General features: G+C 48.8%; 1 protein-coding gene across 7 annotated transcripts in view; it reads left to right on the top strand.

Annotated features, from left to right (window-relative positions):
- The window catches only part of MECOM (MDS1 and EVI1 complex locus), a 325,262-nt gene that overhangs the window by 261,113 nt on the left and 47,450 nt on the right, over window positions 1-16,699 (top strand). Inside the window, exon 1 of one of the 7 annotated variants that reach the window (XM_059855814.1) lies at window positions 16,058-16,253. The exons of the other annotated variants lie outside the window; for them this stretch is intronic. The gene's annotated coding sequence lies outside the window, so the exon portion shown is untranslated. Of the gene's footprint in view, window positions 1-16,057; window positions 16,254-16,699 lie in introns of those variants that run through there. 7 annotated transcript variants of the gene reach the window in all.

Here is a 16,699-nt window from a genome sequence, read left to right on the forward strand (position 1 = left end):
GGCAGCCTGCCCAGATCTCCCTGATAAGGGGAAGGGAGCTGGGAAACACCAGGCTGGGTTTCTGTTTCAGTGCTCAAGCTGGTCTCAATGCCATGTTCTGGGCTTGAGCTTGGAGAGGAATATTTTTGAGTATTGCTTATGGAATAGCACTTGGCCTTGCTTTCCTTCCCTGGGAGCGTTGGGTAACAGGCACTCATGTCAATACTCATTTTTATTTGTTTTGCCCGTTATTAAATGTGAGCAAACATTCGGGTCTGTGGAGGTGTGTGGATGTATCCATGTGCATATCCCCCCACACAGGCACAGGCTGCTGCTATAATTAGTTCTGCCTGGGAAGAGTGGCAGGAGGAAGGGTGAGCAGCTGGGGGCTGACACGACCTTCCCAGCCCCGCGCTCGGAAAAGGTCTGAGGTCACTCGTGTCCTTCTGAATGCACCTCGCATCACCAGCTGATTTGCAAAGAGGTTAATTTGAAAAGAGCCTCACTTTGGGTATTTGCAGGGTTTTCATCTTAGAGCCTTCACCCCAAGGTCTGCAGTGAGGTCAGGTCTAGCAGCTGGATTCGCACCTGCATAGGCTGGGTCTTCCCAACAGGGAAGGTTGGGAAGTTGGCAGCAGGTTGGGCAGCAGGTTGGGCCTCCCATGTGCAACCTGGATGTGAAGTTTCTCTCATCTGAAGGTTGTTTAAATACTGCATTTGCACAAAAAATATCACAGAATTAAGTAAATGTATAGAGCTGGCATCTTATAACTTGCAAAATTTGCAAGTTCATTCACTTATTGACTGGAACTCCAAGCTCCCCAAAGACTCACCATACCTGGCACAATATTTTTGTAGGTGTTGATAATTAATGGAATTAAACAAATCAGCTGCTATCTGAAGCAGGGATATATCTCAGAAAAGAAAAGGCACAAAATTTCCCAAAGCATAAATCATTATTAATTATTAACTTTTACCAAATGCACGTGACAGGAATATGGCTGGCACCAGTACAGAGGCACCAGTAAAAAGAAAGAGCATCATTTTAGGGTTGGACCAAGTAATTTATTTTCTGGGAAGCCTTTAGCAGAATTTACCCATTTGTGGGGTTTAAAGAGTTTGGTTCACTTATTTACTTTGGATTTTCGTGTTCACTTTCATCCCCTTTTGTACTTCCTTGGACAAAATCCAAACAGGCAAAGCAACTAGAGAAAAGCTGTTCTCACCATAGGGAAATAATGTATTATGCTAATTCCAATTAAAGGAAATATCTTAAACTACAAATATGGCCTTCAAGAGAGAAATGAAAAGTGTGGAAATTAACATTCTTGCCAGATTTTCAGCTCAGTTCTGCATACTCAGGGGGTTTGGGTCAGGCTCAGATAAGCATCCAAAATTTGGGGATGTTTATCCAAACGTTATTTCTCAGCCTTCTAAGTTCACTCCTGACTAATCATAGTGGAGTTAGTGGTAGCAGGATATGAATGTACAACATTTAGCTTAGAAATTGGCAGCTCCTCATCGTTTCACAGCTAGGAGCCTTTGACCAAATATCCACTCTGCTAACCAAAACAAAATAAAATAATGCCTTGACTTGGTCTCCAGCCATACCACCTTAGCTACAGCCCTAGAAGACCTTCCAAGCAGGGCTGGGACAAGGCAGGCTTGACTGGGGGACCTCCATGGAAAATGGTGATGTTACTGGAAGTGTCCCCAGTGATTCAGGAGGTGACACTTTCCCCAGGTCGGTGTTGAACACATGTAATTGTTATGTGTTCTGAGCTGTCCTTTCAGATTTCGGAAGTCTCAGAGGGCTGGTGGGTCATTAAAGATCTTTTCTTAAAGGCTCATGCATTAACTCCATGTCCACCTGAAATGCCCAGGCAATCACAAACCCCAGGACACCACCAGTGAGGTCCTGATGGGATGAGGTTCTCCCACTTCACTGGTTGCTGCTCCATCCCCGGGCTGTTTGCTTGTTCAGTCATCAGTGTCACGAGCTCCCTGCAGAGTTTACTGTTAGAAGTGTTTGGAATATCATTAAGAAGCAGGTCTTTTTCTCTTTTTTTGCCATTATACCCTTGGTCTTAAACACAGGGGAGGAGAGCTGCATCCTGCTGCTCTGCTATAGGCACCTTCCAACTTATTGTACTTTTTACCATAATTAGAAAGCCATAATATGAGCTAAAGAGGTGCTGTAGATCTATCCTGCATGGATATCATCCTTCAAAACACCATCAGGCTGTTCCTGAGTCACTCACCCATCTTTTGTCCCCCCCCTACATTTAATTTTAGTCAGGGTGTCACTCTAAGGAGTTGTATTTGAACATTGAAATACATGCCAGGAATAAATCCATCCAAGTGCAAATTCTCCCCTAGTAAAAAAACACCAAAATGCTCAGTGAAGTTACATCAGGAACAAATTTGACCACATTAACTTGGATTGCAGGTACATTGTCTAGCCCTTAAAATCCCTTCTGGTTTGCTCAGACTTGCCTCTGAATCACAGATAGTAAATCTGCAGGGTTGTAATAGAAGACATTAGATATTGATATAGAAAAAATAGATATTGAAAGTTCTAGTTTAAGGGAAGAAAAGTCATTGACAGAAATAACAGACATCAAAAATATGTTGAAAGTATATTTGAATATAGTCTTTACGCTATAGGATTTTTTAAAAGTTCAATGATTGCACATTCAAGATATATTGTGAAATACATTTTATAAAACTTTGCTAGTGTTCTTGCTATTTCCCTTGCATCTTCCTCCTGAAACCAGCAGAAATAATCCCTCACTTTCTACCAGACCCTCTATTAACAAGCAGTATAGATGTTCTGCTGTGGAAGATTTTGACAGTTTAAACTAAGCACCTGTTTCCATCTAATGTAGGTTTGGCAGGATGCTGTGTTTGGTGTAGCTCATGCCACTCAGATGTCAATTTTTTCTTCATTAGGCCAATAAATTAGTGAACTACACCATGCTCTAAAACTCGCATCAATCTCCCATCACATTCACTCTTTTTTTGTTGTTGCTGCTTGTGGTTGCCTTCTCCTTCCAAGGGAAATGAGCGACTTGAATTAGAAGTGGTTGCTTGGGTTAGGAAGTGAATTTTGTGTGTGTTTGTGCTATAACATCAATGATCACAGCAGCTGCATCAGGACCATTTTAGCATCCAGCCAGATGAAAGTTAGTGGGGAGATCAGTGCCCAATAAATTCAGTATTTATCACTGATGATGTCATCAAGATGTAACCAAGGATGTTTAGAAGGAACAGAGAAAATGTCAATAATCTGAATTGCCTGGTGCTTGTAGAAACAGTTCTTGCAAGGCATCGTGGTAGCTGGTTTTGGTTTCAGAAAAAGCAGAAACTGCAGAAAAACTGTTCCAAATGGTTGTGAAGACGTGATAGGCTTCTGTAATTTCAGGGAGAAAAATCGGAAAATCATGTAACATATGACTGTTGATAGCTGCAAGAGGAACAAATGCTTTCCATCCTGAAACACTTCGTACCATCAGTGTTTCAACAGCTCCTATTTAGACATTAAAAAGAAGACATTTTTTATTATGATTTCTTGGGCTCTGATCAGAAATGTAGAAAAAAGCAAGCAGGAGAGTATGGTTGCTTATCCTTCCTTCTTATTTCCTTTTACTCTTAAATTCTTGAAAGGTCATAAAATAGAGAAATAAAAAAGCCACTGAAGTGTAGTTTTGTTAACTTTATCTTCTGAACATTAAACATTGTTTCAAATTTCTTACGGTACATAAAATGTTTTGCCTTGCTGTATCATGTGTACAGAACTTCAAAAAGTAAATGCGACAGCTCAGAAAAGGTAATGGATGTGTAATAGCAGCTCTTTAGATCTCCTGTTTTTAGCATAGCATCTTTTTGTTCCCAAAGGTGCTTTTAACATGATATCTAAAGCTATTTCTGAAGTCATTTATTTTTGCATGGTGATAGGTCTTATTTTGTAATTAGCCCATGCTTCTATCTTGCTGAAGTGTGTGAGCCCCCCTGAAATGTTTAGTCCTCATCAATCCTTTTTTTTTGTTTCCCTTCCAAAGGCATCCACCCCAATAACTCCCATTTCACAGATGCAGCACATCCCAGCTGCCTTCAGCACCTTCTAAGAAAACATTTGGAAATAGTTGCATTGGAACGGAGCTCAGTTCTTTCTGTTGGGCATTTTCAACACAAAGAAGTTTCTCCTGTCTGCCTCAAATTCATTCAGCACATGAATTTCAGCAGATGGTTTTTAACCACATTTGCCCCACATCCTGTCACAGCCGGCCACCGTGGTGCTGCAAAGGGGCTGCCAGCAGCAAGAGACCTGGGCTGCCCTACTGAGCTGGAGTTTGGGCAGACATGAGTTGCTAAATCATGATTTAGTCCATTTGGGGTGTCTCTTGTGTGTCCAGACACAATTTGTTGTGATGCAAAGCGGTGCGAATGCAGAGGGAATGGTGGCATGGCTGGCACTGGTTCATCTGCTGTCATTTGCATATATGCAATGCAGTGAGGTTAACAGGATTTCCCTGATGCCCTGTCAGCAGCAGCAATGGGGCTGGTTTCCTCCAGTGTGTCAAGCAGGTTGCTGTTAATCAGTCACTGTTGGACTTTCTGTGCCAGCTCCTCTGCTCAGTCTGCTGCTGCAGCAGGGAGGGACTTCAGGCACCAGCACGGGTCCAAAAAAGCTCCAGGGGTAAAAAGAACAAATTTTAATATTCAGTGCAAAGTTTTATCCCCCTCGTGTCTTCATAAGCCAGCACACAGGGAAGTTTGCAGGCATGAATGATGCTTTAAGTTTTAGCTTTCATGGCCCCTGGGTAAGAAACATATGGCTGCACTCAGTCCCTCGGGGTGGCAAAGCCTCCAGGGGAAGCTGGGGAGTGGCTCCACATCCAGCAGGGGCAGTGAGGCTATGGCATTAGCAAAGGAGGTTTATGAACCTTACCCTCATGCTTTAACAACCCTGGATACCCAGCTCTTTGCATACAAAATTCCTTGGAATGTGACCAAGTGAGTACCCACTGACAGTGGGTGCAGGGCCAAAAGGAGCAGTTGTGGTGGGACCCTCCTTGAGTGGCCTGGAAGTGTGAGGAAGCTTGGAAGCAAAGGCATGGAGAAAAGCTTGATAAATAAGATGATGTGAAACCGAATCACTGCATAGAGATGAATCAAAATTATAAAATCAATAGGTATTGATCTGTATATATCACACAAATAACTGTGCCTGAAGAGGTGCCCAGATTTAACATGCTGATTATAGGGCAGTCAGTGGGAATAACTTGAGATCTGAAGAGCTATTACGTTTTAGTTGTTCAGTGCTGCAGCTGAAGCTGACAATCTCGTAGCTGAAGTCTCTTTTAAATTTTTTCCTGCTTGAAGTTCTTGGTAACAAGTATATTTAATCAACAAACCAGAAGCGAAGAACAGATTTTTGGCTTACAAAATACTCTTGAGCCATCTAAAGCTGGAGTCCAAACACTACAAATTCTTCTAAAAATATACATCTTTCATTTTAACTTCCATTTGCTTTTACTACTGGCCTCACTCGTGCAAGCCAAGGTCACTGCCCTTCAGATGTGTCTGCTGGACACTTGGCTACTGACTGGAGATGCAACGAATCACCTGGAACAACATCATCCATGGTCACCACACTCTTGGTGTGGCTGGTTGGATATCAGATCAACAAGGTCTTTGTTATACCCTGTTCATATAAACCCCATTTCTGTTATTCTTTTTGTACCCCTTAAAGTGGTGGAGGTGCACTTTTTCAAAAGCAAAAGGATTTACTGGAGTTTTGGGGGTTTCGGTCAGTCTTTGTCTCTGGCATTGACCTTCCTACTCCTTTCCCATCAGTGGATGCACTAAGGAAGGAAGGAAGGATGTGCTGAACTCGTGTGGGGAGTAGCTGTCATTATTATTGCTTTCCTCAAGGTTACTGTCATGGTCTTTTTCCCCAAATTTTGTCTCCCAAACTCGGGATAAATACAAACCTAACAGATGTGTAAAAAGGCTTCAGATCAGTTACTTGTCATACATAGGCAGGCACAGGTTGAATCTGCTGCAGAATTACTTCCCATCTTTATTCATGGATTGAGAATGTTCATTTTCCTTTGGTGGATTAGATTTGCTGCGTAGATTTCTGGGCATATAAATGATATTTTGGAATGAAACCCTCACATTTTATAAATCATTCAAGCCAATTCAGTTTCTTCTTTTCATTGAAGTATTTCTCAGTCCACAACAACCTTGATCTAAACCTACTGTTTTCCATTTGAGACAAAATTCATGGATTAATTTAGAGAATGAAATAATTAAGTAATTCTGAAGTGCTAATGAGCCCTCATAACTCCCACTTTTATCTTTTACAGCCCTGTTAAATGCACCACAAGCTCTAGGGAAAATTGTGGTCATTCATATCGTGACAGATATTCTTGCTTTATCACCCAAGCTGACAGAAGTCCTTCGTGCAACGCACAACTGCCTTGAGCTTCTGTTCTGTTCTGAGTGTCTGGCAGGACAGCTTCTAGCTCCCATTTATTTCTGGAGGGCTCACAAATATAGCACTAAAATACTGTGCTCCAGCCCTCTGGTCCTGGAGCTGGAGGCAGCGGGAGGATCCAGGACTGACTTTTGTCTGGAGCTGGAGCAGCTCCTCCATCTGCAGCCCTGGGACAGCCCAGGACTGGTCTGAGTGCCCTGTCTGACCCCAGGAGTGACAGGAATCTTGTGTGGAAATGGGACTCTCTCTGGGTTGATCCACACTTCTGGCCACCAGTTCAGCCCCAAGATAGCCAATGCTCTCAGGTCAGTGCTGTGTTCAGGACTTGGAGCTGCTGATGTTTCCCTGGGGAATATGTGACAGCCCTGATCTCACTATGACTCCTTGAAGAGCCCACAAAGACGAGCATCTTCCTCAGCCATAACATCCTGCAACAGCTCCTTGACCCAGTGGATCTCCTGGATTGTCCCTTGTGAGCATTCCAGCACAGGGAAGCATAAGGAAGGAAATTATTTTTAGTGCTGTATTTACTGTACTGGATTCTCAGCAGGACAGATCATGCAGCCTCTGAAATACTTCCTGGTGGAAAGACATCTGTTCATAACACATTGCCTCATTTTGCTTCTATGGACCCAAAAAACTGTGACTGAGCACAGGCCCATTCCCTGCTGCTTGTTGCAGCCACTTAGTGAGGTTTAGGAGCACACAGTGCAGTGCTTGGGGCAGTTTCTCCCCCTCTCCCTGGTGGGGATCATGATCCATCTCATGCTCAGCACTTGCATGATTGCTGGGGGACTCCTAGCAACAAGACTTGACATCATGAACTCCGTTTCACATTTCTGCCACAAAAGTCAAAGGCAGAGTTTGATGAATCCTCTCCAAAACTGCTTCTATAGGAGGAGCTTTCACTTATGGCACCAATCAGCACAATGTGCTTATGTTTAAAGGTCTGTTCCAAAGTATCAACTGCTCATTTCCAAGGCTAAAATATTTTCCTAGCTAAAAAAGGAGAGATAAAGTAGAATTTCTGCTACTTAAGATGAGCCATATTAAAGCATGCAGACCTGTTTTGACTGGCAGTGACCAAGCAGACTCCCACTATTTATCCATGAGAAGCTGTAAGCACCAGCAGGCAGAGAGCAGTTTCTGTTCACTGCACTCAAAGAAAAGGAATAAAGAACAACTTCTCAATGAATGAAAATTATGTGAAAATATTGCATGAGAATCTGCTGCTGATTTTCTCCATGAGCAGAACTTTTTTATTCCATCTGTAAAAATAAAATGGTAATCTTCCCATCTGGCACACTTTTTATCCCATCCATGCCAACTGTAAGATTTCAGGACAGAGACTCATGTTTATTAGTGTTCTACCCAAAAGGGTCCCAGTTTCCACTGGACCTCTAGGTGCTGCTGTAATGCTAATAATACTAATACTCATAATTCTGCTAGTGGCAAATTCAGCCCAACATCTTAGGCTTAAATAAATTATATGGAAAAAAATGGTTATAAAACAGCTTCCATCCTCCTTCAGATTCTGCAGGTTATTTTGCATCTGCAAAACTCAGCTCGTGGATTGATATGCATCTTATATGTTGTATCTTGGGAATGTTTTCTCTATGAATCTCACAAAAAGTCTGCAGTGTGGCTTGTGCATAAAAAAAACAACAAAAAACTAGAAAGAAATGCCTGAAGCTGTACCACTCACCTCTCTCCTCCTTCACATGCATGCCCAACTGCTGCTTTTTGTTTTTTCCTTCCCCTCTCTGTTTTATCAGTATGGTGCTAAATTACCAAGTTTGAAATTTCTTCAGCAAATAAGGGATGCATGCCAGAACACAAGTGCCCCGGGGGATCTGAGTCTTAGGGGAAAAAGCCCTTAATCTCCAAGTTTATAGGTAGCAGCACTTTCCTGAAATTGGAAAATGTTCAACTCATTTATGAAAGAAATCTGCCACAAGGATACACTGATGTTCACAGCTATTTCATTAATAACCCATTGTGATCCATGGGTTATAGGACAGGTTTATTTGGACACCTGCATCAAACATATTCTCCCCCCTCCCTGCCCTGAATTTTCACGATGAGCAAAATCTTTTTAGAGCAAACCAGGTAGCTCTCAGGGTAAGATTTTTCCAAATGCATCAGGCACCTTTGCCCATGTGTGACTAATTTATGTAGAGCAGCACTTCTCCTGCACGCCCAGGTGGGCTGCTGTGCACGCACAGGGCCAGTTAAGCATTTACTGCTCAGGACCCTGAGCACAGCCAGGGTGGGGGAGCACAAAGGGCTCTGCCTGCCTGGGCTGGGGAGCCTGAGCCACTCACACAGGGCACTACTGCCCAAACACTTTATGGCTTAATCCCAGGGAGATTGCCCAAGTATGGGATAAGGATCAGCTTTGCATGTTCCTCCACCAGCTGAATAAATTAACATTCCTGAATTTCAGTCCCTGGATTTGTCTACCAAGCATGACTTGAACTGTTGATGGGGATTTTAGAGTATTTATAGTTTCATCACAAGCCCATGACAAAAAATTCTCCCTCTCCTAGCCCCACGTAAATAATGTTTAACCCTGCCATCAGGGCTTGGCAAGGCAGATGTTTTGGAGGCACGGTGGATCCTCAGGCTGCCTTTAGTAGGGCATCTCTCCACTTGCAGTGAGTGCCTTGCAATAGGAGGAGGATTAATCATCGCTATTAGAGCCCTCGCTTTCCTCCACAGCCTCCTCTTCCCAGAGAATGATGAGTTAATTCAGCTGGAACAATGTTAGTTCATCAAGTTTTGTGGTTTATCTGAAAATCGAATGGCAGTAATTTCATATGGCAACTGACTTAATGCCCATTTAGTCCAGGTTTTAGACAACTCTGGTCGATGATCACAACGGGTTTAACACAAAACGTAGGAGGGATGAAACTGTAACATCGGTGCTTTCAGGCAGATTTTCTTCCCTGCTGTAGAGCTGGCTGTGCAGGCTGTGTGCACGTGTGTTTCTGTGTGTAGGATGTGTATCCACTCCTTCTGAACCTCCCCCAGAACCGTCCACACATGTGACACTTAAAACAGCAAATGCGAACCTGAAAATTTTAACATGAGTGTTTGACTTTTTATTGGGTGATAAATTGCTTCTTACTCTTATAAAGTCCACAGGTGTTTATGCCCACTCTCGCACGCCTAGTTAAAACTTTGGCTACAACAGGAATGCTTTGAAAATAGCCAGTCACTCCTAAAATTGATTATTAAAATAGAATTACCTGTTATGCATCACATTAATTCTTATTGTGTGAAGTTCTGTTGTTTAACCCCTTCAGTCTCCTTTGGCCTGGCGTTTTCCTTGCTTCCATATTTTCTTCTTCATCCTTTTGGCTTGCAAATTTTGCTTTCAGATCATGAACAGTGCCTAAACCCAAATGGTTTCCAAGGACTTGCACCCACACAACCTACCTGCACGGCTCTTTATGTGCCATGAGGGCTCTGGGACTGGAAGGAGTCTTCCAAAGGAGGCCCTCAAATTATCTGTCAAATGAGAAGGATTGAAAAGAAAAAAAAGGGAAGAAATGGAGGGTTAATTGAACTTTGTTGAAATCTTATGCACATACCAATTAGGTCTGCAAAATCTTTGTATTGTGCTTCCTCCCTCCTGGATATTATGCCTTCTCAAGGAGTATTTCTTAGGGATCTTCCATTTTTAGGGCAGCTTCTGCTAAAAGTTGTATTTTAAGGCAGAGAAGCAGCAGCTACATTGGGTGGGAGGTCTGGCCACCCCATGGACCCTTTGTTGCCTTCACGGGTCCCACTGCTCCATCTCCAGATGAGCATATCATGGGAAGCAGAAGTGGGTACAAACCTGAGGGATTTATTCAGTTGTATTTCAACAAGGATGAATAAGAGAGTGATAAAAAAACCAAAACAGATGCTTTTTTGGTCATGTTGGTAGGATTTGGAGGGCTATGCTCAAGGTCTTTTACTCTCTGAGTGGTTAAGAAAGAAAAGAGCCTTCCAGGCTGCCCAGCACACGAGGAAATGCAGAACAAGGGCATTGCCAGTGGAATTTCCCAGATTCTCCAGGATTTTGGCTTCCTTTCAAAACATGAGAAAGGTGAAGCACAGGAAAACACAGCTTCTGAGTGGACAGGAGGCCAACAGCCACATCAGTCAGCCTTGCCTTGCTCTGGCTCTTGCAGGTGCTAAGACGAGCTGGCTAATATGCGTTTCTCCCCAGTTTTTTACCATAGCCAAACTCGTGCCAGACTCATCCACCAGGGGCTGTTTCACCCTGTGGGGGCAGTAACCTCCAGTGTGAAAATGGCCCTGGCTGGATTTGAGGGCTTCCAGACTCTTTCTGTAATGGAAGTAATGAGCACTCCAAAGGAAAACAGCAACAGCCCTCAGCATCCAGTGCCACGGGCCTTGGCAGAGAGAGCTAGGGAAAGGTTTGGAGGAGGAAAGCATTGCAAGGAGTGTGCTCACAGCAGAGATGGGGACCAGCAGCACTGCATCTCCCAGCATCAAATTTGGGGTGTGCTGTGAGGGCTGTGGTTTGTTTGCCTTACTGCAAACATCTTGTCCTGCCACACGGAAGGGTGTCTGCAGGATTTCCTCCCCACGACAGGAGTAAAATCACCCAGACAGCCAGATACCAGCCACTGACACGTTTTTACATCTTCCTGATTGATGAAGTAGGTAAACCTGCTGCGATTTCCCTTCTCCTGGTTTGCAGGAACACCCAACATCCAAAAAGTTTCAGGCTCAAAACGCAGTGGCATGGCTTGGTGTCTGCCAGAAAACTTCCCACCAGGTGGCCCCTGCTTGAGGAGTGTGGGTACCACCAGCTGTGATGGCACCAACGCCCACCGTCACCTTTGGAATGTGACAGAAACCCTGGCACACTGGGGTACAGGACGGAAGGGCGCTGGTCTGCTGGGATCACTCACTCCAGGATGAGAATACAGGGCTGGGCTGTCAAGCTCAGGCTGGGATATGAAGGAACATGCTATTTTAGAGCCCACGTTTTAATGGGAGAGAAGAAGTAGAGCCTTTCTGCTCAGCACTTGGGTAGCTGCCTTCTGCCAGTAGCAGCTGCGTGCTGTCACAGACCATAAGAGGGGGTGCAGCAGAGCTTGTGGGAGCACGGGGAGGGCTTCACCCACACCTGGACCCCAGCACTACCAGGGCATCCCCCCTGTGTGGGCACCGAGCATTCCCGATGGATTGCACTGTGACTGCTCAGCAGTCGGGGAGAGCAGCCCAACCCACACTCTGCCTCTGGGCAGGACTGGGGCTGCGTGTGCTCTGCAGCTCCCCGAGCACAGCTCTGTCCCCACAGGCACAGCAGAGGTCCTTCAACTTTTTTATTGCCTGCACATGCACTGCTGTAACTTTTTTGCAAGGATACGGGGTCATTTATTTTTTTTCCCCGAAGGCAGTAGGTACTTTTGGGGTGGGGGGGGCAGGGGGAAATGTGTGTTTTTCTGCACACCCCTCATTTCACACTGGTAAATGTCCTGCTCTGCCTGGCTAAGGCGGGGTGGGGAGGGCAGCTGTGGGGGTCCCTGACTCAGCTGGAGGTTCCAGGCTTTGCTGCCAAAACGGGACCCCCTCCACTGGCGGGGTAAGCCCCGGGGGTCCCTGGAGCCCTGCTCTGCCCTGGGGAAAGGGGTGCAGGGCACAGCACTGATCCCCCTGCATCCCACAGCCGGGCTGGGGGGAGGAAACCCACCCTCCAGCAGTGCCGGCAAAGCCAGTCTGACCCGAGCAAATGAAAATAATCAAAAGTAATTAGAAGCGTGCTGGACTGCTCCTCAGAGATCTGTGTGAGAGAATAAACATGCCGGAGCCCTCCGAGCCACTGCAAAGGCCCATGTCTGAGCTGTTAGGTGCCCTGACCTTGTCCACATAAAGACGTGATTTATGAAGTGCAGGGCACAGCAGCAGGGCTTCTGTCTTCTCCAGGAGAACCAAATTACTGAGGTGGAGATTAACATGCTTTCAGTTGGGCCCATTTCCAGACCAAGGGAAATTTCTTATTTACATTTTTTTACCTTTAATTTTCTCCTCCTCTCCCTCACTTGAAAACCGCATTTTGGCTGGGAGGGATGAGGCAGGCAGAGTGTCAGGGCAGGAGGGGCAGCAGGGACAGGGCACCAGCGTGGGGGGCACTGTGATGCCCACCCCACTCCTTCATCAAGTGCTGGAAATTATCTGACTCTTCCCCCTGAAATCAGCAGCAACACTTGTATTTTCACCTGTTTTTATTTTTCCTTTCAAGTTGATATCCGCAACACCGGGTGGGAGGAATTGACATGCAGAAACTGTGTTGCCTTTCGTTCTTGTTGCTGTTTCCCAGGTCTGTCCGGGAGCATTTGTATATGTTAGGAAAACATTGTTTTCTGCGTGTTTGTTTCGCTTTGCTTTTCCTTTCTCTCTCCACGTTAATGCACTCACCCAGTGTTTCAAACACTCATCACAGTGTTAGCCAGGATGCTCAGTGTTGTGTTTAGTCACCTTGAGATATAAAACACTAAACCCCTCTCGAAAAGGTGGCTGTGAAGTGGCTTGTCTACAAACGAAAGGATAATATAAAGCATAATATGGACATTTGCGGAGTTTAAAAAAATCACCAGTGACTTGTCTGATTTTTCCCCCATTGTCCTCGGCAGCGTTTGGCCCCAGGAAGCCCATTAAACGTGGACAGTGCCGTTATTTCATCTGGCTGTGGCCGAGCTGCTTTGCTTTGCTTTAATGATGTGCTGGAATGCACGATGCCCATAGGGTCTCCATTAGAAGAACTTTTACTTCTGGGACGACCATGAAGTTAAAGGCTTAAAAGAGGCATCAGTTTACAGCCTGGTGGGAATTACTAGCAGACTGGAGTACTAACTCCTGACTGCTCCACTAATAGAGCGACTTGTTTTAAATAAACAATTGCCAACGGGACCCTGTGGAAATATTTGGGCCTCTTGAAGCGCCCACCGAACCGTCTGAGGGCAGAGGGGAAAGGCGGCAAGAGACGTTTAAACGATTTTTGCTTGAAAGCAGAAATACATCGCCGCGTGTTGATGTATGTATCCCCATCCCCGCATCGGGATGTTGGAGGTCCCGACCGGCGGCGGGGCCAGGCTTGACCCCCGCGCCTCCCAGTCCCGGCTCGGGGGCATGAGCCTTACTCCCCCTCTTCTTCCTCCTCCTCCTCCTCCTCCTCCTCTGGGTTACAGCCGAACCGCTGGGAGCGCTGCATGATGGGGAACTATTAAAAAAAGGGGTTTTCCCCCCAAGAAAGGGGAGCGGCGGCCCCGCTGGCGCTGGGGGCGCGTCCCGCGGTGTCCCGGCGGCGAGCGCCACCCAGCGGCGGCGGGCGGCGCGGCGGGCGAGCCCCGGAGCGGGCCGGGCCCGGCCGCGCTCCGCCGGTACCGGGAGCCGCTTTTGTTTATCCACCGGCGTTTCCTCCCTTTGTGGCACGGCCGAGGGGGAGGGAAAGGGGGGGCTCCGGCTCCCTATCGGGGGCTCTGATCAGGCCGATGGGCTCGAGCAATCAGTTTCCCAGATTACTTGTATTTAATACACAATGCATCATAAAGCAAATCCCTCATCCTGACAGGGAGAAAATAGAACAGCTCATAGCGCGAGCCGGGCCAATTTATGGCTAAATTAAAAAAAAAAAAAAAAAAAAAAAAAGGGGGAAAGAGAGAGAGAGGGAGGAAAAATAAGAAGGAAAAAAACCACCCCAACAATGGGGAGCGGAGGGAGGGCAGGAACCTACGGCCCCGCACACCGGGCGGGCTCCGGTTCCCAGGCCCGGGCACTCTGGAAATCTCCCACCGGGTTTTTTGAGGTTAGTGACAAAGGATTTTTTTTTTTTCTTTTTTTTTCCTGTCCTACCTACCACCACTGCGTGCGGGTTTTGGTGGCTTTTTTGTTTTTTTTTTTTCCCGTCTCTCTCCCCTCGGACAATAGCCATTTTCTGAGCTAACAGGTCAATGTCACAGATAACGGGCCGCTGAGACGAATCCATCAGCATCTCCTGTCACTCGGCTTCTCGCCCTCCCCCCCGCTCTCCTTCCCCGGCCCCCCTTGGCCCCCCAGGGAAGAAAAATTCACTTTTAGTCTGAAAAATATATCTGCACAAAAAAAAAAAAACAAACCAAAGTGGGTGGCACTTCTGTATGGTGCAATAAAAGATAAAGCTCAGCCCTCTTATTTTTACTTTTTCCCCTGCCCTCTTCCCAAGCACATATTCCAGGATCTCTCCGTAGCGAGCCCGGGCTGTTCCAAACTTGGCGGACGTTTGCGGCTTTGCGGCGCGGTCGGATTTCGGGTCCATTTGAGCCGGGAGAGCCCCGAGCCGGGGCAGCGCAGCTGCCCCGCGGGAGGGAGCGGGCCCGGCCCCGCCGCCTCCGCCGGCAGGTAGAGCCCGGCCTCCCGCCGCTCCATTCATGGGATTCGTTACCAAAGAAATAAAGGGAGAAAAAAAATTTAAAAAGTCGTTTAGGAGGCGGCAGCAAGCGGGGCGGTGGTTCCACGGCACGGAAAGGGGTCGTCGCGAAATTGGCCGGGGAAAAAAAAAAAAAAAAGAAGTTGCATTTCATTAAATATCGTTCTTAATAACCAGAGTGACGCGATGACGGGAACAATTCGGGTAACGCGCCGGGCGCGCCAGCACCCGGAGCGCCGGGAGCAGCCGTCGGGGCGAGCGCGGCGCGGCTCCCGCTCGCCGCAGACCCCGCTGCGGGGCGGCCGTGACGGCGCTCCGGGCTGCGGGCACCGGGGCGAGCGGCGGCGGCCAATAAATAGAGGCAAGCGGCGAGGGCCTGAGGCACCGCGCACCGCCGGCCCCGGGCGGGGGATGCGCCCGGGGGGGGCCGGCGGGGGCTGCCCCCGCGGGCTGCCGGTGAGCCCCCGCGGCGGGGCCGCTCCTCCGCGACCTGGCGGTGACCCCCGGCCGCGGGGCCGCTGTCGCTTTAAGCGCGCCGGGAGCGCCGCCGCCGCCGCCCCGGACGGGGGGGGCGAAGAGGAGGGGGGTGAAAGGCGGCCGGAGCGGCCGGGGCTGCCCCGCTTTAAAGAGACAGTGCCCGAAAGGGGAGCGGCGGGAGGGCACGGCCCGACGGGGTGGGCGGGGAGGGGGGGCGGAGAGGGCCGCGCCGGGCCGGGCCGGGCCGGGCGCTGCCCGGGGGTGCGGCGGGGAAGCAGCGCCGCGGGCAGGCTGCGGGCGTGGGGAGGGGGAGAGCCGCCCGCCCGTCCGCCCTCCCACGCGCACTCACTTTTCTCCCATCCCCGGCGGAGAAGTGAAAGAAGTTTGTTTTGTTGAGCGGTGCGCTGTGGGGTTTGTTGTTGTTGTTTTCCTTTTTCCTTTTTTTTTTCCCCCTTTTTTTTTCTTTTCCCCCTTCCTTTCCCTGAAGAGTCTTGTGTGGGTTCTGGGTGTTTTTTTTTTCTTTTTTTTTTCCCCTTCCTCCCCCTTCCCCGATAACTTTTTTCGCACACGCCGCCCCAAAGCCAGCCGATAAGACCAGGAGGGGCCGAAAGGGGACGGTGATGGCGAGCCGGCAGGAACCCGCCGAGCCCCGCCGCCGCTGAGCCCTCCGGGGCCAGCAGCCCCCTCCCGGGCCCCGCCGCCCCCCGCACATGGTGGAGCGCCCCGCGCCGCGCCCGCCGCTCCCCGGACCCCGACGGCCGCGGCCTTCGCCCGCGTTTAACGCCGAGATGTTGCTTCCAGCCGCCTGAAGGATATTTGTCCCTCTCCCCCCTCCCTGCCCCCGCGGGCTCCCGGCGACACAAGGTAAGAGCGGCGAGCGCGGCGGCAGCTCTGCCACGGCCCCGCGGGACGGGGCCGCTTTGCCCCGTCGGTGCCGCCGCGCCGCCGGCCCCGGGGCAGACCCCAGACGCTGGGGAGTGCGGGGTGAGCCCCCCTTCTCTCCTTGGGGGTTTCTCCAAAAGGGAAAATTACACGTCCCGTTCCCAAGAGCAGCCGGAGGTGCGGGCGGCAGGGCAGCGTGCGCGCCCGTGGGGACCGAGTTCGCCCGGCGTGGCCGCGGGGCTCTGCGGGGCTCTGCGGGGCTCTGCGGGGGTCGGGGCCTCCGGGCTGGGGGCGAGGTTTTCCACCTTCTCTTTTGGAGGAGAGGGCAGAGCCCGGTTCGGCGGGGCGATGCTCGGCTGCCCCGCGGGCTGCGCGCACCCGCCGCACCCCCCACCCCGCGGCCGGGCCCGATCGCGGCCCCGGGAGCG

This window comes from Haemorhous mexicanus, chromosome 10 (genome assembly GCF_027477595.1).
Source record: "Haemorhous mexicanus isolate bHaeMex1 chromosome 10, bHaeMex1.pri, whole genome shotgun sequence".
Classification (NCBI taxonomy): Eukaryota; Metazoa; Chordata; class Aves; order Passeriformes; family Fringillidae; genus Haemorhous; species Haemorhous mexicanus.